The following is a 25,034-nucleotide window of genomic DNA, read 5'->3' as shown; positions in this document are numbered from 1 at the left end:
AGGACTTAGCCCAGAGCAGTCAGATCATAGGTTTACATGCCTGTGATTTCTTTTTCAACTCTGGTTTGGAAATTAGTTTAGAATCCATTGTCACTACATCTCTGCTTCCATTCCCTGTTCCAAACAGAGGAATCTTTAATAAGTAAATTCATTGAGAAAGTGAGGTCTGCAGATGCTGGAGATCAGAGCTGAAAATGTGTTGCTGGAAAAGCGCAGCAGGTCAGGCAGCATCCAAAGAACAGGAAATTCGACGTTTCAGGGATAAGCCCTTCTTCAGAAAATTCCTGAAGAAGGGCTTATGCCCGAAACGTCGAATTTCCTATTCCTTGGATGCTGCCTGACCTGCTGCGCTTTTCCAGCAACACATTTTCAGCTAAGTAAATTCATGACCAATTTGTGATCAAAAAAGCCATCTCTTACTTTCATTAATGTTGCATCTGCCTATGATATTCATGGCTCTCAAAAGTAGGATGGCAACAACTTAACTCGAATTGATCTATCACATAAGTTAAACAAAGAATAAGAAAACAGTATACTTGACACAGGGTAGGCAAGTTGAGCAATTAGTGCATAATCTATCCCGCTACATATCGAATGGTGTATAGTTGTTGTGCTTAAATGCATTTCATATTGTCATTCTTTTCTGTTCACCATGATACACACAGATTTCATTCATGATTTGAAAGTGTCAATGGTAGGGCCTCATGCGAGGTGACAGAGAGGTACGTTCTGACTAATATCTATCTGGTGATAGGCAATTCCAGGTTTGTGACCCAATGACAGTGAAGGAGTGGTGCTAAAGAGCCAATTAGGATAGCAAACATCTCAGCATGGAATGTGAAGGAGTGGTAGTGTTCCCAGGCATCTTCAGTCCTTATCCCTTTTGTTAGAAGAGGCTGCAGGTTTAGAAGATGACAAAGGGATCATGGAGAATTGTTCGAGTATATCTTGTCAAAATTGCCACTGTGCAGTAGTTGTGAAGGAAATAAATGTTTGAGGTGGTCAATGGAGTTGCAATGAAACAGGCTGGCCTGCCCTGGATGTTATTGAGCTTCTTGAATGTTGCAGAAGTTGTACTCAATCAGGTAAATCAGATAAATTGAGGGCGTACCATGACATTCCTGGCCTGTACCATACTTTTGGAGGGCAGGCTTTGAAGAATCAAAAAGGTGATTTACTCACCATGAACTCAGGTTGTGAAACCCACCAATTAATTATACCTGATATGAGCTGATCATGTTCAGTTCCTGGTCTCTGATAAGCTTAGAATTTTAAGAGTGGAGGAATTCAGCAATAGCAATACCATGGAATATACAAGAAGATAGAGTTGAAGTTTGATACCCACCTGAAAAGGGTGAATTTATTTTATTGATTCATGGGAGGTGGGTCAGCATTTATTACCTGTACCTAGTTGCCCTTGAAAAGCGACCTTCATGAGCCACTGTAATCCAATTGAATTGTACGCAACCTGTCGGTAAAGAGTGAATTCCAGAATTTGGATCCAGCAACACTAAAGGAATGGTGATAGATTTCCAAATCAGGATGACATGAGTATACAATATATTCAGGGACAACAGGTACCTGATAAGTACAGCAAACCTAAACAGGAAAGCACAATACGCCCAGAGATTCAAGCCACACGACCATAGATTAAAGACATCTCAGAGATTATGACTAGACTACTCAGGCCCCTAGGCATCATGATAGCCCACAAACTTACCACCATACTGAAACTACTCCTGATGAATTTAAAGGACCCCTGACCAATAACCAGCAGTTCGAACGTCATATGCAAAATACCCTGCAAGGACTGCAACAAACATTACATTGGACAAACAAGCAGGAAGCCAGCCACCAGGATACAAGAGCACCAACTAGCCACCAAACGACATGACCAACTGTCACTAGCATCCTTACACACAGATAACGAGGGACACCAGTTTGACTGGGACAATACATCCATCCTGGGACAAGATAAACAAAGACACGCATGAGAATTCCTTGAGACTTGGCATTCAAACCAGAGCTCCATTAACAGACTCATTGCTTTGGACCCCATTTATCAACCTCTCAGAAACAGAACCAGAAATGGTGTCACCTATCACAACAGACAGAGAGATAAATAGCAAGTGGAACAGAACACCAATGCTTCACCAGAGGCTCACTGATGACATGGTGATGAAATAACTGAGAACAAATTCACTAGCTCAGTCAGCAAACTTATAACCAGAGGATAGAGTGGATGCTTGTGTATGTAGCATCCAGCAGAGGGATGGCTTTGTCCTGGATGGTGTCAGCTTCAAAAGGACTTCCAGAATTATTGAAATGTATCCTGGAGTATGCATGTAGAAACTGCTATAAGCGCGGACCTAATTTTAGGGATTGAAGCCTGGCAAGTGGTACAATAATTGGAGGGAGAAGCATGTTAGTGATCGGGGGGGAGGAAGTAGAACATAGAACATAGGACAATGCAATGCAGAACAGGCTCTTTGGCCCTCGATGTTGCCCTGACCTGTGAACAATTCTCTGCTCGTCCCCCTACACTATCGCAAAATCATCCCTGTGTTTATCTAAGAATTGTTTAAATCTCCCTAATGTGGCTGAGTTGACTACATTAGCAGGTAGGGCATTCCACACCCTTACCACTCTCTGCGTAAGGAACGTGCCACTGACATCTGCTTTAAATTATCACCCCTCAATTTGTAGCTATGCATGGAGATACATGATGACTGATAGGTACCTGAAAAGCACTGAGAATTAGACGGACAAAATGATAAAGCTGGTATATGGATTGCTTGCTTTTGTTAAACGAGGCATCAATTTTACAAGTACAGAGGTTATAATGGAACTGTATAAAACATTCTAATGATGAGGGGGCAAATAGACAAGCTTATGGAAGACAGAGAGAGCTCAGAACTGCATAAAGTCAAGAGCTGGATAGAAAGTGCTGGGCTTATTTAATGAATAAATTAAGAGAACAAAGAGGGGACATAATAAGGAAAATCCAAATATATTTTGTTCGTATTTTAGAGATAAGACGATTCCAATGGAAATCGTGGAGTCATTAGAGACCAAAGTGGCTATTTCGTATGGATTTGGAAGATCGAGGTGATCTGAAGTTGTTTTCACTCGAGGTGGTCAATGGAGTTATAGAAATCAGACTGTAATGTATTTGAATAAATTAACATTGAAGAGAACATATTAGCAGTTTTAGCAATTTTAAATCTGGACGAATCCCGAGATCTTGATGAAATGTATCCCAGGCTTCCATGAAAGGCAAGGAGAGAATGCTGATATTAATGTACAAATCCTCTCTGGCCATCGAAGAGGTGCTTGACAGGTAGTGTTACCATGGAGATACATGATGACTGGTAGCTACCTGAGAAGCACTGAGAATTAAAGGGACAAAATGATAAAGCTGGTATATGGATTGCTTGCTTTTGTTCAACGAGGCATCAATTTTACAAGTACGGAGGTTATAATGGAACTGTATAAAACATTGGTGAAGCCACAGCTATAGTATTTCATGCAGTTCTTGAATCTCCATTAAAGGAGGGATGTAATAACACTGGAGAGGGTGCAGAGGAGATTTACGAGGATGATCCTTGGGCTGATGAGTTTTTAGTTACAAAGAGATATTGGACAGACCAGGGCTGTTTGCCTTAGAGCAGTGGAGATTGAGAGAGGACATGACTGACATGTATAGAATTGAGGGGCATAGAGGGACATAGACAGGGTAGACAGGAAGAAACTTTACTCCTTGTTTGAGGATTTAGTAAAGATTACTGTGGTGCTGGAAAAGCACAGTAGGTCAGGTAACATCTGAGGAGCAGGAAGATCGATATTTTGGGCAAAAGCCCTTCATCAGGAATTCCTGATGAAGGGCTTTTGCCCAAAACATTGATTTTCCTGCTCCTTGGATGCTGCCTGAACCACACTAATCTTGACTCCAATCTCCAACATCTGCAGTACCCACCTCCGCCTTGAGTTCTCAGTAACCCAGGGCACAAATCTGAGGTAATGGTTAGAAGGTTTGAGGAGTTGTGAAGAAAACTTTTCGACCGAGAAGGTGGAGAGAATCTGGAACTCTTAACCTGTATGGATGACATTTAAGTAGTATTTAGATGTGATGCCAAAGCATACAAGGCTATTGGCTAAGTGCTAGAAAATAGGATTATAATAGTTAGGTGGCTGATTTTGACTTGATGGGCCAAAGAGCCTTTTTCCAAGCTTAAGACCTCTATGACTATTATTCAAGAAAAAATACAGAAAACCCTAAGTGAGATTAAAATCAGTGGTAGGGAAACTATTGGAAGAAATCTCTAAGCAACTGAATTAACAACGATTTGGAGAGGCAGGAATTACTCAAGGGCAGTCAGCGCGGGTCTGTTAGGGGGAGATCACATTTAACAAAATTGATTCAATTTTCTAAGGAGGTGACTCGGTTTGTAGATGAGAATAGTGCAGTTGAGAGGGTGAAAACAGACCTCAGCAAGTCTTTTGACAAGTTCTTGCATGGCAGCCTGGGTAAAAGGCCAAGAGCCCACGGTAATTTGGCAAATGGGATCCAAATTTGGATTAGGGATGGTGAAAGGTTGCTTTTTTGACAGTCCAGTCTGAGGCGGGCACCTGTACACAAGATCGTTCTGCTGCAGCTAGAACTGGTTGCTGCTGTCCTCTGTATTACAAGACTGTGCTTTCCGAGCACACTGCCAGTCTATCAGAGAGGTGCCAAGATGGTCATGAGGGATAGCGACTGTCACATGCAGTAAAACTCCATATGTCTGGTGCCCATGGTTCATGCTCTGAGCTCAGAGTAGTTTGGTAACAGGCAACACTGAAGCTGCTTGGAACAAGCAACAAGCTGCATCTACCAGATACACAGTCCTGATTTCCATGGTAAGTTTTACTGTCATCTAGCTCGCTTGATGAGTTTGGTTCAACGAAAGGCTGAATATCAATTTGTACAAGTGATGGGAAATAAATACTGTGCCATCAACAAGGTGCTTAACAAGCAGAAATGACTGTCTACTGGCAACACACACCACATGTGAAAAGCACAAGTGATTACTCCTGATGTAGACTGTACCAGTCGTCTTGTCTGATTCTATCATACATCCCACCATTACCCACATCACTGAAATCCCTGCAAATATTAAAAATCAAAATAACAACCACCATCACCTTCTAGGAGTCTAAACTGTGTGGAAAAAAGCTCAGAAATAAATACAAATTATCTAAATTATACACAAATTAATCAATCAAAATACCGTATTGTCTTTCTCACAACCCCTGCCAATCCAGAAATGTTCATCTCAGGAACCGGAATACGACTGAAACAGGTGACTCGGGAAATACAAATGGGTTATCACAGTTTGTCCAAACAAGCAAACTCGAGATGCGCACCTAGTGCTTTCTAAGCAAGAAGCTATAATAAAGACAAAATAAGGTAAATTGTTTTTATTTTGCTTCTCTGTGAAGATACACTTATTACAATAAATGCATCTCAATGTTCTTTATGTAATCTGTACTGAAAAGGGCACTCCATTGCCACTGTATTTTTCTCATAAGTTCCAATCAAAAGCCCTTGAGCGATTGCTTCATAAAACTAACGTATTTCCGCATCATTCAATAGGTCATCCTATGAATCTATATGTCAGTGAACTGAACAGAAATGCTCTTCCATTCTTATATAATGCAGATTCTGTCCACCAAGATAATTGTCATGAATTATTTTATCATTGAAATGTTGTTACGTCTCATTTTTGGGATCATGATACTTTTGTAAGTTAGAAATGAGGGGACTAAGTTAAAAGCGCTCTCACAGAATGAACATCAGCTGACAAAGTCAGGCACTTCCAAAGCATTTTACATGATGCCAATTAACCTTTCAGCATATTACAAGGGAAATCTAAAAGGTATGAACAGAAGGGGAAGTGGAACTGAAATTTGAACACAATCCTAAAAAATCCTAATACCATGGGCAAATCACACCACTTATCTGTTTATTCAACTTATACTTTAAGTTCACAATTTCAACAGGCATTGCAGAAATGAAAATAAGTTAATAGGACCAAGTAAAAGATAACTTACTGGCACAAATAAACTTGTAATTATATTGCAATTTGAGCATAATAGTTCTGTAAAGTGTCTTGGGATTCAAAAAAAAATGACATTTACAATAGATTTTGAAATTCTGGCTCCATTTGCAAGGGTAAAACATCTCAATGGACCAGCATCTGTTCTTTTAATGTTAAATTGTGGAACATCTTTCCTTCCTTGAAAATTAAAAGGCCAGATTAAATTTAGAAAATGTTTCTTTGAAATTTGATTGCTCTAAACACACTAGGGTTAGTAGAACATTAATCATGTTGGAAAATATACATTGTTCTTCTTCAGAAGTGCAGTCCTTAACTTGTATGAAAAATATATGTTCTTAGGATGGATGTATTGCTGATGAGATTGCATTATTGCCCTCAAAGGTCATAGAGTCATTGAGATGTACAGCACGGAAACAAGCCCTTCGGTCCAACTTGTTCGTGCCGACCAGATATCCCACCCCAATCTAGTCCCACATCCCTCCAAACCCCTCCTATTCATATACCCATCCAAATGCTTTTCAAATGTTGCAATTCTTATTGAGAGTCAGCCTCACATTTTGAAATCCTTCAAAGTGAATTGTATCAACTGTATTTTTACATTTCAACAATTTGTGTGATCAGTTTTTTTCTGTTGCAACTGCCTAAGTTAGCTCATTTACTCGCAAATCTAAGGGAGAAGTCTGTAGCACAAGTTAAATGTGAAACTTACCACCCCCAGAGTTATATTGATGTACATCTCCCTAAAAATAAAGTCAGGCAAGAGAGTCCATCCAACCCCTGTGCCACAGAAATTTCAGTGTTGGGAGTTTAAGTGAACATCCTTGGTTGTAATGATCTGTCTCTCTCTCTCTCTCCAGAAGCAAAGACCCCAGGAGTGGAAGGCCCATCCACTAAGCACTACTGACCAGAGGTCAACAGCCTACCATAAGGGAACATCATTCACAATGCCTACTGCTTGTACAACACTCACGATTGTATTTCAGTCCAAAACATGTACACAAATTTCTCGAAGTCTGCTGTAATCATATGACTGCCACCTTGAGGCATACACCTTGTAATCAGACATCTTCAGCTGGCTTCAATAAAGACCTTATGCTGAACATAGTATGCACAAAACAACTTATCAGAGAGCTACCATTGCCCGATCTCAGGAAAAATGCTCCGTGTGAGTTTCCCCTCCACCATTTGCTTGAAACCAACAGCAGTAGGATCATGACCTTGATGGGTATTAATTGGCAACTTAAGAGTTTCAAATCTACAGCAGAGAAGAGCGATCACAGATCTTTCTGCTACAGATGTAAGTGAGGGGGAGTTCCAACATGCCACAGTCCCGAATGATTAAATAGCTTCCCTCCTCACACCAACTTGCTGTTACATGTCAGAGAGCATCCACTTTGCCGTTAACTTTGGCAATATTTACTTACAGCTCAATGACAAAATTAATGCCAATTATTTATTTTAAACAGTCTCAGGAACAAAACCGTATAGGTTCAAGTGGACATATTCGTTTGGTCTGACAATTTCTTTTTCACTTTGAAGTTACCATTTCACTCAGTGCTCTGAGAGCACTTACATACACATTGGCACTACTCATTAAACTAATGAGAGCACTACTTTTATTGTAGGAAACATGCTTGTTGTGTCCTTACAGGACGGTCAGAAATATATTGATCACAATAGATGAACTGAAAGGCAATAAAAAGAAAAATCACTGTCCACTCTTTGCATTGACACCTAGAATATTTTCACCAGCGAGAATTTAACCCCTTACCTGGCAAAGACGAGTTAAATTGTTTTCACCCAATTTGTCTTTTTCAGAGTGTGGCGAGTAAACTCGTCCAAAACATATAATTTCAAAAACAGCCACAGACAAGTTTATACATCAATTCTCCGCATTTCTGGGCCCTTCTCAGCTGGAAACGAGTATACTTGGTGATTCGTACATCTGGTCGCTGTGTCTCTTCCGCCTCAGGCATTGCAAGAAGCGTCGATGCACCACTTTTGGGCACGCACTGTCATTTGTTTTTTTCTGTTTTTTTTTACAAATTACGCCCAGATGTCGAGCTCAGAAGATGACAATGAGTATGAACCTTCTATTAGAAGCTTGGATACATCAGATGAGAGTGCAAGCTCGTCTAATAATGACTATTCTCTCTCAAGTGAGGAGGAGGATGGACGAATTTGGTGTCGGAAGAATGCATGCTTCCTCCACCACCATGCTTCCCATTCACTGGAAATCCTGGAATATCAATTGATCAAGACACAGCTGATATGACTCCTTTGGATTTTTTTAGTCTTTTATGTGACAACAGAATTATTGATCATGTTGTGGATGAAACTAATCGCTTTGCTGAACAAACTGGAGAAAGAGATTGTATGTGGCGCCCTGTAACAATGGCAGAAATTTGTGTGTTTTCGCCTTGAAAATGCTTGGGGTTATTGTGAAAATGCCAGATCAAGAAATGAACTGGTCGAAAGATGGACTACTTGAAAGTCCAATATTTTTTTGCCAAAAATGGTATCTTCAAAATAAAATTTCAAGTAAAATATTGGAAATAGATAAAAACAAAAGCTATTTCCATAATCAGCATTCAAGATACTATTTTAAAAAAGCAATAAAAAAATTCATCTGAAAATGAAAAGTTTTCTCCAAAAAAAGTCGCCGGGGGAAGGGGTTAAAAATGGTCCTTGCTTTAACTCCGTGTAAATATTTCAATGTGCATCAGGCAACTTTTTGGATTTCCCTTAATAAAGCTATTGTCAATAGAAACAGGATCATTTCAACAGTCATCAGTTGTCAAAATACTTGGAAAGAACATAGAAACTACAAAGTAATTGGCTTGACCTCGGGCCCAGTCCAGCATGAAGCCTGCCTAAGGATAAGACAATAAGAGTACAGTTTCCCATTAAAGATGACTGAATCACTCAATTCTCTCAGACAGAAAACAGTCGGTGCCCACCTGCTGATGTTTTCCAGGGACCACCAAAGGGTGTAAAGTCATGAGCAGGTTAAGCAGTTCTCTCATAAACAGAACAACACTACAAAAACACACACAAAAAAAATTGCTTGGTTTCTGGTTATTTTTCAAACTGGAGGAATCTTTCCAGTAGCATTTTCCCAAGGGATAAAAACAGGAACTTACCCTGCTCCATTATTCAAGATCCTAGTTTATACAGTTTGATACGTTGTGGTCTGCATCCCATAACCCTCAACTCAGGTGTACTGTTTTTCTTGGAATAAGTTAATGGTAATGGCTCCTACACCCAAAACTATATCAAAATATGCAGGTTGGACATCTTCAAAGAATTGTGAACAGTGAGGAAGCTTATGATAGACTTTAAGAGGATATTGATGAGGAGGACTTATGATGAACCTATGCAATATAATACTTAATGCAAATAAATGACAAGTGGCACATTTTGGATGAGCAGACACAATACAAAATAAAGGCTACAATTCTGAAGGAGATGCAGGAAAACAGCAATTCGGAGATCGAAACATACAATTGAGTGAAGTTGCAAAGACAAACCAAGGCCAATCAGCCCTTCAACCCTGCTGCTCCACATCCCTGATAATCTTGCACCACCTTTGCTCATCATGACTCCACCTACTTCTGCCTTTTAAAAAGTATTCAAAGACTCTGTTTCCACAAGTTAAAAGAAGCTGAGTAAGGGGTTGAAAAAAAGTACATACAGGATTTCAGCCCCATTTTACAGTCAAATAAAATGGTAACTGATTATAAAGTGGTTTGACCTCAACTGAAGTATGTCCAATTCTTTGGACCAGACTTCACCAAGGACATGAAGCTTTTAGAGAAATGATTTACAAGCACCTTCCAAGAAAGAAATACCTCAATTATATGAATAGATTGGAGGAGACAATGCTGAGAGGCTTGTGGTAGAGCTGTTCAAAGTTATGATGAGTCTGGACATAGTAGGTTAAGAGAAACTTAGTGGAAAATTGATAACAAAAGGATAGCAATTTAAAGTGAAGAGTAAAATAGAACCTATGGGGAAATGTCTTTTCTCCCCCCACAGAAAAACTACTTTTTAACATGGAATGCTGAGAAGTGTGGTGGATAAGCATACAAGTATAGCTTTCAAAAGGAGTATCCCAAGTCTTATGACATTATTTTATAGACCCCCAAAAAATATGATTGTGGAGAGTATAAATTTAAAATTAATGGGGGGGGGTTGAAGGAAAACTGCAGCATATGCACTTTTATTTGCACATTAATTGGACAATCAAACTGGGAATGTCACTTGAAGGATACGTTCGTAGAATGTATTTGGAACAGTATCATGAACAACTCGATTAGGTGTCAATCAGAAAACAGGTTACATAATGGGTGATAAAACACAACAATGAATAATCTTGTAGTAAAAGATCCTCAGAACATGAAAGAGTAATCACAACAGCATGAAATCTTAAAGAAAACCAGAAATTGTTGGAGTAACTCAGCAGGTCTGGCAGCACCCGTGGAGAGAAAAACAGAGTGAGCGTTTCCAATTCAATCATCTCTCTTCAGAAGCGGAAAGGTCTGGGAGGGTCACTGGACTCAAAACATTAAATCTGGCTCCTCTCCACAGATGCTGCCTGACCTGTTGAGTTTCTCCAGCACTTTGTGTTTACTTCAGATTTCCAGCATCTGTATGCCTCTGTTTTAGTTGGGAATTTCATAGTTAGTTTGGATGCTGAATAAACTGGGCCTGAATCTCATATCTGTTCATACTTAAGACTTGTAGGTTACAGTTGGATACAGTAGACTAGACAAATAGGTTAAATTGGACAGAAAGCGAGCAGTGTCATTAATTTATAATAAATATAAAGTTCACAATAAAATATATTGTTATTTCCTGAAGAATCAAGCAAGTGCTGGTCTTTCAGATAATAAGGTGAAGGAATTAATATTAGGAAAAAAGGAAATGAAAGAGGGTTTGAACAAGTATTTTGTATCTATCTCCATGATAAAAGAAATAAAACCAAGAAGAATCAAGTGGTGAATAGAAAAGAATTTGTGAGGAAAAGTTGACCATCTTAGACTATGTTCACTCGAGTTTAGAAGTATTAGGGAAGATTTTACAGAAATAAAAAAGATTCAGAGGAGTCAGGACAAGGCAAACGCTGAAAGATTTTTCCTTGCTAACAGAACCTCCAGCAGCAGATGGTGCTGGTGTGGGGAGGACTGCTCAAGAAGTGAAATGTAACCTCTCTAGAAAATAAAGGATTTCTTTGGTGGGCAGTGTTGGGAAGGAGAACTTGTGGAAAAAAAGAGCAGACAAACAAGGGAATTAGTCAACCCGATATAAATCATATGCTTCATTCCATGTGAATTCTTGTTAAACCTTAAATTTTCCTTCAAGTTTCTAATGATCTGATGCCAAAGGAACAAAAAAACCTCTTCAGATCTTTAGACCATTTGTGTGTTCAAATTTCATGTTACACTTTCCTTCTTGAAACTTACTGCCCCAGTAACTACCCATTGCACATAGTGACTGTTTACTAAGTATTTGGTTGAGAAGCAAGTTTACTTGCATCATAATGATAGAACTCAAGTTCATATTAGTGGCAGCATTCTCTTCTTGCATCACTGATCTGGACAAATGCTAAGGTTGTGGTCATATCTAGTATTTCCTTGAGAAGACTTTCTATCTCTGCCCATTATCCACATTGGTACCTTCTAAGGGATCCAGGCTTTGTGGGCAACTCAGATCCATACTGAGGTCTGAGTCAGTCTAATTTCCAGGTGGTGTATGGTAGACGGCACTTGTTGCTTGAGTTTCTGCTTCTTGATGGATCCTCCTCTGCCATTTTCCACGGGGCAAATCGGCCCACCATATTGGATGCAACTGGACAGAAAGCACAAGTCAGCAAAGATTTCACATCGCTATCCAACTCCACTTCTCCCGTGTCATCACTGACACTCCAAGATCTGAAAGGTTGCTGCATGGACTCATCCATCAGACATATCAGAGTTTGCCCTCCAGCTACTGATTCACAGCATAGGTGTGGTCACCTGAAAATTCTGTTGAGTTCAGAGTCCCACACAGCCTGCATCTCATTCTGACTCCTGGCACTCTTATTTCAGAGAAATACCCGGAAACCGATTGGAAGGGGAGTTTTGGCAACCTTGCAATACTTCAGTGGGATTTTTCTCCTCAGCATCTCTCTCCCATTAAAATGGAAAAAATTGTGCCCTTTCTATAATTATGTTCCAGTCTAAAATAAATTTACAGCATATTTTCCAATAATGGTTCTGATGACTTAACATTGTTTTTTTATGTTATCTTCAGTCTTTTATTCAACTGAGCATCATTCTCCTACAATCCCGTTTTCGCTCTTTTCCATTCCTTTGTAAAGCCACTTGTCTGTATCAGAAGTGAATTGTTCGGTGTGAGATGCTTTCTGTTTCAATATCAGTTTACATTTCATTTTATATCATTACAGTTGTGGAAAATTTACCAAGAAGAGCTAGTCACAAAGAAAGTTTCTCAGCCGTAGCATATAACTGCAACAATAATGGACCATCACACCCAACAGTGATTATATCATAAGCATATTTAAAGATGGGAGTGAGTGCCAAACCTCAAGAAAACAAAAGTGTTATTTCTTTTGCTGTGTTCAATTTCTGGTCATTTCACAGGGCAGAGTTTTGTAGCCTTGTTGAAACAAGAGCATAATTAATCTCCATGCCTTCTCCAAAATAAGCCTTATTCTAAAGTATCCCCTTAAACCATTTTCAGCAGTGATCTGGTTACCAAATGGTAAAATTAAACATCAGGCCCAAGTGATTGATTAAATCCTAAATATATTTTATTGATCCAAAACACAACGATGTGTAGTGAAATGATTTGTTTTCTGTGGCTGCACAAATGCATTGAGACAAAATGCAAAACTTTTCCTACAACAGTGACGAACTACAATTAAAATTACAGAAATTAGTAAAGTAATATAATTGGATTGTACGTGTTCTTTCTTCAGTGTTGCCAGTACAGACTTCCAACAGTAAGTTCTGTGATTTTGAAGAACTAACTGTCAAGCAATTTGTCAATGTATAACATTCCTGGAAACAGTATGAATGTCCCTGACAAACCAGACTTGACCTGATCAAAAGCTGTTTATTCAGTACCAAGCAAGCCACAACTATATGGATGGATGGATGGATGCCAGGGGACTACCAACCCATTTCAATTAATTTCAAATTCTTGAAAAACTAGTGATTGGATGCTACACTGTCAATTCCCCTTAAAAAAATTGTAAGAATGGCCTATTTGTCCAAATATGATGGGAATCCACGGTATCATAGAAGGTGTTTGGTTGAGATGATACCATGCATTTCCTTCAATTTGCCAACATTCAGCACCTTTCCTCTTGTAATATTTTATGACCAACTGGAATTTGGAATTCTTACACTGTTCCCAAAATGCGCATGACAAAACGCTTTGACAACATGTCTCTCTTTTCAGTAACATCAAAGACATGATTAAGTACAAGTGTTGGTGCCTTCAAGGGATGAGGTGGAGTAATTTCAGTGTTAAATATTGCCATTTGAATAACAAAATTCCTAACTGAAAATTTAGCATAAAAATATGATGATACAATGGAGACTAATTCCATAACACAAGTGCAAACCATCAAGAAAAACAAGAAAAATTTGCCTTTAGGCAAAATCTTGTTACATACACAGTATATTTAATAACCATTTAAAAGGTGGAACTCTTTGGGAGTTGTAGTAAATGTGAAGAAAAGTATTTAATTGACAGTACTGATTGTAACATCAAACTTACTCCTTTGAACATCACTTCAAGACGATCTAGACCGAGTTCCCAGTGCTACAGTCAGGAATTATTGCACAGTTGGATCGGTCATCTTGCAATTGAGACATTAAATGGAGGCCCTGCCTCTCCTCTCAGGTCGAAATAAAAAAGCCACAGGAATGTTTCAAAGCAGAACAGGGAAGTCTTTTGTGGTCTGGATAATATTTATCTCTTATATCAACACATTGCTGCTTGTGGGAATTTGCAACGTGCAAATTGGCTGCTGCAATTCTTACATTTGAACACTGATTGCAAAGTGCTGTAAAGATCCAATGGTTGTGAAAGGCACCATATAAATACAAGTCTTTCTTTCAAATGCTCCTGGAACTGGTTGGTATAGGAGTCAGGGTCAGAGTAGCTGGTTACAAGTGATGTCAATGCACTTCACTTCTTGCAGGATAAGTTTAGTTTGGGTCACTTTCATTATATTCAGCGACTGATAGTTGTGTTGTTTGGGTCAGCCAGAGGTGAACTATCCCTTCTCTGTCTGTAGGTGTACATTATCGAGTTCAAGAGCAGTCCCATCCTCTGGTAAAGAGACTCACAAATGCTTAGGTAAGGAAGCCATGTCACATGCTGCGTGGCATCTAACAAATTTCAAAACAGCCCTCAGTCTGTTGCAGAAGCGATTGTGCAAAATTACACTATGCTGTACATGCGGAGAAACAGGTAAGAGATTACTCAGCAGGTGAACAAGATTTGTAGAGGAAAGAACTAAATGAAATACACTGTTCTAATTAAAGAAAGTCCATTAGACGGGATGGTCTTATCTTAGTTCCTCTGATGAATCAAGCCAACATTGCAGGAATATTCCTGCTCACCTTCTGCTATATGTGCCAGGTCTGAAAAACCAACCAATCTGAACGTTGTCTCTGTTACAGGCAGCACAGACTTGAAAACTATTTCAGGCAACAAGATGTGTACGTTGATTGAAAAGCATGGACTGACTGCTGAAGAGATACAATGGAAGACTCAATCGATCACTTTCCCGGCTACAACATAACATTTGGTGTTCTGTAATTAGGACAGTACTACTTAATCCAACACAAATCCTGCAATAACACCAGTTAACAGCGGAGAGGTTATTATTTCAGAACAAATTTTTGTCAATGACATGATTTTTCTCAAGATCTTGTAAAGCTGAAAGAGGAGAGAAGGCCTCTCAAATCAAAATGTTGAGATGAAAATGTACCATGAGGTAACATCACTGTTTTTCTAATGAAAAGCAGAGAGTAGGAGTAATGCAGCATAGCGTGCCTACCATTCACCCAAACCATTGATCCAATTGTCAGGTTAGACCAGTGGCAGTGATGGAAAATTCCATTCAAAATAAATGACCCAGCAGAACAAGCAAGTCCCACCTGTCAGCTGCAAAATTAATGGGAACTATTCGCATTGTCCTGCGTGTGATTATTTAAACAGGCAGTTTGAATTTTGTTTGCTCTCACACCCGAGCTGCAGTATATATTTCATGAAGAGCTACTGTTGTCATGAAAAACGTAAACAAAAATATCAGCAGATATTTACCAGCTCCTTTTTATTTGAAACTCTGCAACTGAGATGAGGAGGTTTGGAGTGTACAGCCCAGGAAACGTGGCATGAATTGTGGTCACAGGGTCTTTACTGAGTACATTTCTCCTTAAGAAAGAAAGAGTAGATTCATTTGTAACAATTAGGCATGGCATATGGTCACTTCAACAAAAAACAATTTCTCTCTGGAAAAACACAATCTACTTCCAGAAGTATTGAGGTTTCTTGATTCTGGTTTCCATGCTGACATTTGAACGTCACTAGGATGGGCCTGTTTGTACCTATTTAGCTCCAACAATGTCAGAGAGATGTACAGCATGAATACAGACTCTTCTGTCCAACCCATCCATGCTGACCTAACCTAATCTACTCCCATTTGCCAGCACTCGGCCCATATCCCACTAAACCTTTACTATTCATATACCCATCAAGATGCCTTTTAAATGTTGTAATTGTACCAGCCTCCACCACTTCCTCTGCCAGCTCATTCCACACATGTACCACCCTCTGCATGAAAAAGGTGCACCTTAGGTCCCTTTTAAATTTTTCCCCTCTCACTTTAAACCTATACCCTCCAGTTCTGGACTCTCACATCCCCGGGAAAAGACCTTGTCTATTTACCCTATCCATGCCCTCAGGATTTTATAGACCTCAAGAAGGTCACTCCTCAGCCTCTGACGCTCAAGGGCAAACAACTCCAGCCTATTCAGCCTCTCCCTAGAGCTCAAATCCTCCTCCAATCCTGGCAACGTCCTTGTCAGTCTTTTCTGAACCCTTACAACTTTCACAAGATCCTTCCAATAAGGAGGAGACCAGAATTGCATGCAATATTCCAAAAGTCCAAGGCTAACAAATGACACTCAGCAGGAGGTAAATTTAAAAGTGGCCTTGAGCAGAGTAATGGAGGGGACATTGTGACATCCTGAGTATTTGTCTTTTATTTTCATTGTTTCAAAAAAGCTCAAGCAAGTGATTGATACAGTGTAAACTGCATTCATTAACTGCTCAGAGGCAGGAAGCAGTCCTCAACATGCAGCCACCTTCAAATGGAAAAGTTCCTTAAAATTTTGACCAGAGAGCAGGATGATGCCATCACAAACTACTGAGATCACACCCTCTGTACCATCCTCTGGTTGACACTTGGCTATTTTTCTGTCTCACTCCCTTATTGAATAAGGGTGTCGGAACTTTTCCCACACTCAAAGAATTTTGGAATATTATAACCAATGGACCCATTATCTCTGCTGCCTCTTCCTTTAACAGCCTAGGATTAGGCCATCAGGCCCTGGAGACTTGTCTACTTTGAATCCCAATAGTTTGCTCAGTAGTTTTCTCTGAATGATGATTATTTTAAGTTCCACCTTTTCTGTAACTCCAATGCACTCGTTACTATTAAATACCAGTGTCCTCCATATTGTAAATTGAGGTAAAATATTGAATTATTGTCTCTGTTTCCATGCTCCACAATGTTAGTAGTAAACCAAATGGGGTTTTATGACATGTGACAATGGTAACATGGTTGCTACTAGGTTGCTTTTTCATTCCAGGTTTATTTATTGAACTCAAATTTCACCAATTGTCATGGTGGATCTTGAACCCATGTCCCCAAAATGTTAGGTTGGGAGTCCAGATTGCAGGGTCCAGTGAATTACCACCATGCCACTGAGGGGAACGAGTCAATGATGGTGTTGCCACCCATTCACTGCCCTTGAACTTTAAGTGGTTGAGATTACAAGTTTGGCAGGTACTATTGAAGGAGCCTTGGTGAGTTGTAATGAAGTGGGCCAAAGTTTCATGGAAGATGTGGTGCTGCAATGTTATTGTAGCTGCACTCATCCAGAAAAGTGTTGAGTATTCCATCATAATACTGACTTGTGCCTTTTAGGTGTTCAATGGGAATTGGTGAGTTACTCGCTACAGGACTCCTAGCCTCCGACCTGCTCTTGTAGCCACTGAATTCATATGGTTAGTCCAGCGCAGTTTCTGATAAATAGTAACCCCTCCTCCTCAGAATTTTGATAATGGGAGGTTGAGTGATTGTAGTGTTGTTTAATAGGAGAGAGTTTTCACCTCAATTCCCATTGACTCCAGTTTTGCTAGGACTCCTTGATGTAGCCAGGTATCCAGGGCAGTTATTCTCACATACCTCTGCAATTCTGCTCTATTGTCTGTGATTCGAATAAAACTGCGATGAGGTCAGTGTAATGGAAGTATCCAGCTGCCCATAAGTGGGATGTTCGTGTTCTTTGCAATAGTGACTGTCTATGAGATAGCTCTTAGAAGATTTGGAATGGGTATCGGTAATGTTGATTAAAGTCTACATGGACAGAAATGAGCAGGTCCGAACATCTCCAATTACCTAAGTCTGTCATCACCAGTGCCATTCCTGGAATTTTTTTGCCAGTACTCTCTCAACTGCCTTCACACGGTGAACTTCAATGTTTCAATGTACTGTATGATCTGTAATCTTTAAAATTTGGCCTTTTCAACATGGTCTGGGTCATTAATGTATGACCAGGAAAAGCAAGGATCCAAACTACAATACTTGGAATGCCACTACAAATCTTCCTCCAGCCACTCACCACTATTCTCAGCCAATTCATTGTCCAAGTTACTTCTAGGAGAAAGTGAGGACTGCAGATGCTGGAGATCAGAGCTGAAAATGTGTTGCTGGAAAAGCGCAGCAGGTCAGGCAGCATCCAAGGAGCAGGAGAATCGACGTTTCGGACATGAGCCGGAAGAAGGGCTCATGCCCGAAACGTCGATTCTCCTGCTCCTTGGATGCTGCCTGACCTGTTGCGCTTTTCCAGCAACACATTTTCAGCCAAGTTACTTCTGCCCCATTCCCATTAGAAAAGAAAGCTTTTGGCTCTGTTCCGCTGCAACCCTTGATCATTTCCAAGCCACGTGAATTCATCAAGCTTCAAAACTCAAGTACTATCATTTTCCTCCAATTCCAACGGCAAACTTCATTCACTAAAAGATGTGGGGAATGTTATTGCTTATTGTCGAACCTACAGTCTTTTTTTTTGCAGTGTTTCCAGAGAAAATATAAACAAATGACTGTTTCCAAAATGCTGTAGTAAAGTTTTGTAAGAGGATAAAGTGGGAGGCTGCCATATAATTCATAGAGTTTTGTAAATGACATTTTAAAATGAACTTTCAAAAGTGTTTGAATTAACTTTATAGAATCAGTTTTATTATCCCTGAAGCCCTGGAGTCTTCTGATGACTCTGAACAAGTTAATAAATTTGCAGTGACATTTGGTAGAGGAGGCAAGATACTCCTTGGAAAATAAGAGATTTTTTTTCAGTTGAGGATCAAATTACAGCATTGTTATTAATGTATTTTAATGGATCAACGTAGGAGTACTGATCCTAAATTCATTATAAATGTCACATGTTACACGACCTAGAAAAAATGCACACAAAGCATTTGAATTTATTTCCTTGAAGAATAGAACTTAAAAAAAACAGAAGTTAATGTATAACAATCAACTCTAAATGCACTCAGAGTACTGCACACAATTCTGGTTTCCATGTCGAAAAATAAGCCTCGAGGAAAACGCAAATAAGATTTACAAAGAATTGCCAAACTAAGAGAGGCTAACTGTCAAAAAAGGAACCTTTCTCTGGGAAAGGGAAGGTGGCAGTGACCAACAATTATTTAAATTATACATGGTTTGTTAAGCAGACAGAAAGAAGTCTTTTTTTTAAAAAAAAAGAAATTAACGTGGGAACCCAAAACCAGGGGTGATAAATACAAGATAGTCTTTGATAAATCTACTGAAATTCAGGAGAAACCTCCAATGGTTTTTGTGCATTGACAAATTCTGCAATCATTCTCTTCCCTCATCTGGGTCCAATGACCTGGTTCACCCTGGTAGAGGTACAACGTAGAGTAATGGTGTAAACTGGAATACATTCAGCATTTGTTGGCTGTTTACTGAGGGGAAGATCAGGCAGTAGTGAGTCTTACTAAGAAAAAAATAACACCGTTTATTAAATTATAGCAGCTAGGTGCATATCATTTTAGCTAATTAAAAATTGTGTAGCATTAATATGGCTTCAAGACGTATATTTTGTCTTTTTTGTTCTTAAGTGAAGAAAGGTTGAGATCAGAGGTACTGATTGGACCGCTGTAAAGCTCATACCGTAACCAGCTTGTAAGGCTTTGGGACATTTTTCTCACCTCGGAACAATAGAAGCATCCTGAATGGGTAAGGTCAAGCTCTCACCAAACCAGAACATGGAGTTTTAGCTTTTCAGTAGCAGATGCTGGGTCTTGAAGCTGGGTATGGAGGTTGCAGTACATCTCTTCTGTCCATCTATCCATCTCTCCCTCTATCTCTACACACATGCACACACACATCTGCCTTGATGCTTCCTCCTGGACTGGAGAATTGCCTGTGAGACAATCCATTTTTCGGAACTTGCTTTTTTCTGGAATGGTGCATGTTTATGCAATGCTTTATATTGGAACACTTAGTCCATTATTTTATTAAGCATTTCAAAAGAACTACAGTGAAGCCATTTTTTTTTCTTTATATTCATATACCATAGTTAAAATATAGACAAAATATAATGTGGTTTGCTTAAAATATGGTAGTTTAAACAGCCAAACTGCATCTGGAATGCAATGTTTGGCACTTACCTTTAAAATAAGAAAAGGTTAGTGTCCAGTCTATCCTCTGAATAGATTTTGAGGAGATTTAGTGTCCGGTCCATAACAATTGTTACTACCAAAACCAGCTTGATGCTTTTGAGTTCCAGTTATTCTCCCAGTTAACCCACATAGGACAACATGATATCAGACTGAATCAAGCGCGAGGGATTGTTCATTATTAAACCCTTCCAAAGCCATCAATACTTGCTTATTCAAAGAGTGATTTCCAGCCTCCACAGTTCTTTCAGCTTTTAGTACGCAGGTGGTTAAGGGCCTATTGTTGGAGGCTGACTGGTGATTTTTGTATTTTTTTTTAAAACCAAACAGATTTGTGAAACTTTTGTTGTGACCACATCCTGGCTGAAGTTTCTTAATTTGTCCTGGCTCCAGACTAGATTGCACAAATTGGTGAACGCCCAGGTAAGGGGGACTGAATTGGTTCCCATTCCTTTATCATCTGTGCCCTGGGTTGGTCACTACTAGACCCCCTAACTTATGAATACCATTGTCCTGGATGTAAATAAACTTATATTTCAAAAGCACCCAATGCAATGAGCCTTTCGTAGATTAAGAAAAAGTGAGTTCACTAATTACTAAACACAAAAGGAATTAGTAATTTGACACACAGAGATTTAAACTAAGAAGGGAGTTCAAAGAGGTTTTACAAGTGCACTTATGTACAGGACACTCTCTGAATAGTTCATTAAGTGGATAGTTGAAAGTTATAGACATTGCAGTAAAGTTTATTTGTAGCACTGACACAGGGAATTCAAAGGGTCAATTTTTGTTCTTAGTTTTGCTTGGTGATTGAAATTCTTCAGCTCTGACTCCTTTTCACTGAATGGCAGTATTCAAGATGAGAGGGGAACCTTTCATAGTCCCGCTACTTTTTGTCCAGTTTGTTAGCTGGCACTTAGAGTTAAAAGTTCCTTTACCTGAAATACATGGGTTACAAAAAGAGAGAGTTCTTTGATCGCGACCTTCACAACAAGCTCATGTTCAAACCCAGGCTGGTACACATAAGCACACTCAATCCAACTAGAATTTAGAATTAGAATTAGGCTTATTGTCACACGTACTCAAGTACAGTGATAAATGAGTACAGCAAAAAGTATACAATGTCATCAAAACACAAAGATACCTACGTGCAAAATCTTAGCTTTAAGTTGGAAAAATAAACAAAAAAGGTAAAGGTTCGGCATTACGGGTCAACAGGCAAGAGCCCGTGCAGAAATGAAAATTTAGGAGGCATGGTTAGTAAGTTTGTGGATGACATGAAAATTGGTGCTTTAGTGGACAGTGAAGAAGGTTATCTAAGATTACAAAGAGATCTTGATCAATTGGGTCAATGGGCTGAGTGGCAGCAAATGGAGTTTAATTTGGATAAATGTGAGGTTTGCATATTTGTAATACAAACAAAGACAGGATTTATACAACAGTCGGGCTCTGGATAGTGTTACAGAACAGAGACACCCTAGTGTTCAAGTATATACTTCTTTGAAATTTGCAAAGGTAGACAGACTGGTTAAGACAACTTTAGCACACTTGCCTTCATCGCTCAGTTGAGTATAGAAGTTGGGACATCATGTTGAAGCTGTAAAGGATGTTGATGAGACCTCTTCTGGAGTACTATATGAAGTTCTGATTGTCCTATTATAGAAAAGGTTTTATTAAACTAGAAAGGGTTCAGAAAAGATTTACCAGGATGTTGCAGGGAATGGAGGGTTTATGATATAAAAATAGGTTTGGGAGGCTGGGTCATTTTTCACTGGAGCACAGGGTGTTGAGGGGTAATCCTATTGAGGTTTAGAAGATGATGTGGGACATTGATAAGCTGAATGACAAGGGTCTTTTCCCTAGGGTGGGGAAGTTCAAAACTGGGGGCATATTTTTAAGGTGAGAGGAGAAAGATATAAAAAGGATATGAGGGGCAATTTTTTTTCTTAATAAAAAAGTGGTTCATATATGGAATGAACTGTCAGAGAAAGTGCTAGATTCAGGTAGTTATGTATACATTTGGATAAATATATGAATAGGAATTGAAGTGGTAATGGGCTAAGCACAGGCAGGTGGGACTAGTTTAGTTGAGGAACATGGTTAGAATGGATTGATTGGATCGAAGGGTCTGTTTCCATGCTGTATAATGGAGTCCACACTGGGTTTCCTCCATACTGGGAGCCAATCTTTGCTGGTCTCCATAAGGCTGAAGTCTATCGAGTCCATCTGAACAACAGAGGCAAGCCGAGAGAAAACAAAAGGAAAACACTCCAGTAGAGTTCAAACGTGTTTTTTTAAAAATCTCCTGTCCTTTTGTATTCTTTAAAGTGAAGTACACAAATATGTGCCTGCAATTTTATACAAATCTGCAGTGGGCGGCTTGCTGTTGAGTAGATGTTCATCAGCTCCCTATTATCTTGTAGTCATAGAATGATACAGTGCAATACAGGCCCTTCAGCCCTCGATGTTGCGCCAACCTGAGAAATTAATCTGATGCCCATCTAACCTACACCGTTCCATTATTATCCATATATTTAAATGCCCTTAACATTGCCAAGTCTACTACTCTTGCAGGCAGGCCATTCCACATCACTACTACTCGGAGTAAAGAAACTACCCCTGATATCTGCCCTAAATCTATCACTCCTCAATTTTAAGCTATGCCTCTTCATGTTAGCCTTCACCATCTGAGGAAAAAGGCTCTCCCTGTCCACCCTATCTAATGCTCTGATTATCTTATATGCCTCAATTAAGTCACCTCTCAACCTTCTCCTCTCCAATGAAAACAGCCTCAGCTCCCTCAGCCTTTCCTTGAAGGACTTCCTTCCATACTAGGCAACATCTTCGTAAATCTTCTTTGAACCCTTTCCAAAGCTTCCACATCCTTCTTGTAATGTGGTGACCAGAACTGCATACCATAATCCAGGCATGGCCTGACCAGTGTCTTGTACACCTGAAAGCATGACCTTGTGGCTTCAAAACACAATCCCCCGACTAATTAATGCCAACACACCATATGCCTTCTTAACAACCCTATCAACCTGGGTGGCAACTTTCAGGGATTAATGCACCCGAACACCAAGATCGCTCTCTGTTCATCCAACTGCTGAGAATTCTACCATTAGTCCAGTATTCTGCATTCCTGTCACTTCTTCCGAAGTGAACTACCTCACATTTTTCCACATTAAACTCCACTTGCCACTTCTTAGATAAGTTGCAAAGCTGGGCTATGTCCCACTGTAACCCATAACATCCTTCGGCATTATCCACAACTCTGCCTACCTTAGTGTCATCTGCAAATTTACTAATTCATCCTTCTAAAAGGCTAAAGCTCTGCTCATCTTTCCCCTTTCCCTCTGAGCAACAGACTCTGTGCCTGAGACCTGTGCCCCATTGCTTACTCTGATAAGTCGTGCCCCATTGCATACCCCGGTAAGTCACCCCACAATAGCCACAGTCTATATTGGATCACCCTTCTTCCCTTCGAAAAGCTATTGTTTGAAATGCCCTTATCCTCAAGTATGATATGCCTTGGGTATGTTTCTGTCTCTTAACAGTCACTAAATTTAGACTTGCAGTCATTCTTGGCTGCCTTAGCCCTTTTAAAAAATACATTCTTCATTAAAAGTACAAGTTTAAAAGTGTCCATGATACCTGGGAATTACAGTTATATTATTTTCTCCACTACCATTTTTCTATGCTCACATGAAATCCTTCAAAGTCCTCCCCTAGCTGATTTATAGGTTCCTACGCAGTAATATCAGAAAAAGTAGGGCACTTGACTCAGAGTCTGTCGACTGATCTGTTACATCATGTCCGTACTACATTTCAACTCCATCTACCTATCTTGGTTCCACAAGAAAAAAGTGTTTTGTTCAAAAAAATGCATATTATCTCAAAGTTGAGAGGTTGCAGAGCCTTGAGATGAGGGAGGTTAGACATCAGTGTTTACAAATCACAAAAGTTCGCACAGAGGCACAGCAAGTAATCTGAAAAGCCAATTGAGTATTATGGTTTATTGCACAGAGATTTGAATGCAAGGGCAGGGAGGTTATGCTTCAGCTCTACAGGGCAATGGTGAGATCGTATCTGATGTACTGTGTACAGTACTGGGCAATACTTATGAAAGGATGTTAATGTGTTGGAAGCAGTTCAAAGAAGGTTTACTCAACCACTACTGATAATTGACTAGTTTGCCTTAAGCCTAAAAGGCTCCTTTTGAAGTTTGGAAGACTCAGAGATGACTTAATTGAAAAAAAAAGGTCCTGACAGGAGTTGACAAGGTGGATGTCGAAGATTTGTGACCTCGTGAAAAAAATCTAGATGTAGGCATCATAGTTTAGAAAAGAACAGAGTGCACATTTAAAGTGAAGATTAAGAAACATTTTCTACACCACCATCCCCTGCAACCACACCACCCCCACCACCCCTGCCACTGGCTTGGGAATCTTTAGAGTTCTCTTTCTCAAAAAAGTAACGGACACAAAACCTTTATATTTTTTCTTTTAAAAAGGCAGGGATAACAGATTTCTGATTACCAAGAGGATGAAAGATTATTGGGGAGAGGCAGGACTGACAAGTTGAGATTAAACCAGATCAGTCATGCTCCTACCAAAAGCAGAGCGGGCCCGAGTGGGTGAGCATCTAGCTACACTTTGTATCTCTTCATATTTTTATCCACAATTGGTTTTATTCTTTCTCCATGGTGAAAATGGATATGAATTCTGTATTGCTTATTAAAATCCATCCCGCAACTGTGCATAATGAGGCCCCATTTTCTACTTCACTACTCCTTCTCATTTATTAAAAGTTCTGGCTATTAGCAATGATTTCACACACACCTCTCCCCTCTTTGTGCCTTGTTAGTTTCTTTGTATCCTCTGCATCGCTTTTGTGCAATGTTTTGATTTTGGTTTCAGTAAT

The 25,034-nt window shown here is 39.6% G+C and overlaps 1 protein-coding gene across 4 annotated transcripts in view; it reads right to left on the bottom strand.

Annotated features, from left to right (window-relative positions):
- Positions 1-25,034, bottom strand: part of tsnare1 (T-SNARE Domain Containing 1) — an 849,044-nt gene that overhangs the window by 776,820 nt on the left and 47,190 nt on the right. For 2 of the 4 annotated variants that reach the window (XM_060824475.1, XM_060824474.1), the window contains exon 1: positions 15,447-15,508. The exons of 1 other annotated variant lie outside the window; for it this stretch is intronic. The gene's annotated coding sequence lies outside the window, so the exon portion shown is untranslated. Of the gene's footprint in view, positions 1-15,446; positions 15,509-25,034 lie in introns of those variants that run through there. One more of the 4 variants, XM_060824472.1, reaches the window with a different exon arrangement.

Source organism: Hemiscyllium ocellatum, chromosome 4, assembly GCF_020745735.1.
Source record: "Hemiscyllium ocellatum isolate sHemOce1 chromosome 4, sHemOce1.pat.X.cur, whole genome shotgun sequence".
In the NCBI taxonomy this organism is placed as follows: domain Eukaryota; kingdom Metazoa; phylum Chordata; class Chondrichthyes; order Orectolobiformes; family Hemiscylliidae; genus Hemiscyllium; species Hemiscyllium ocellatum.
This window is presented reverse-complemented; position numbering and strand designations above follow the sequence as displayed.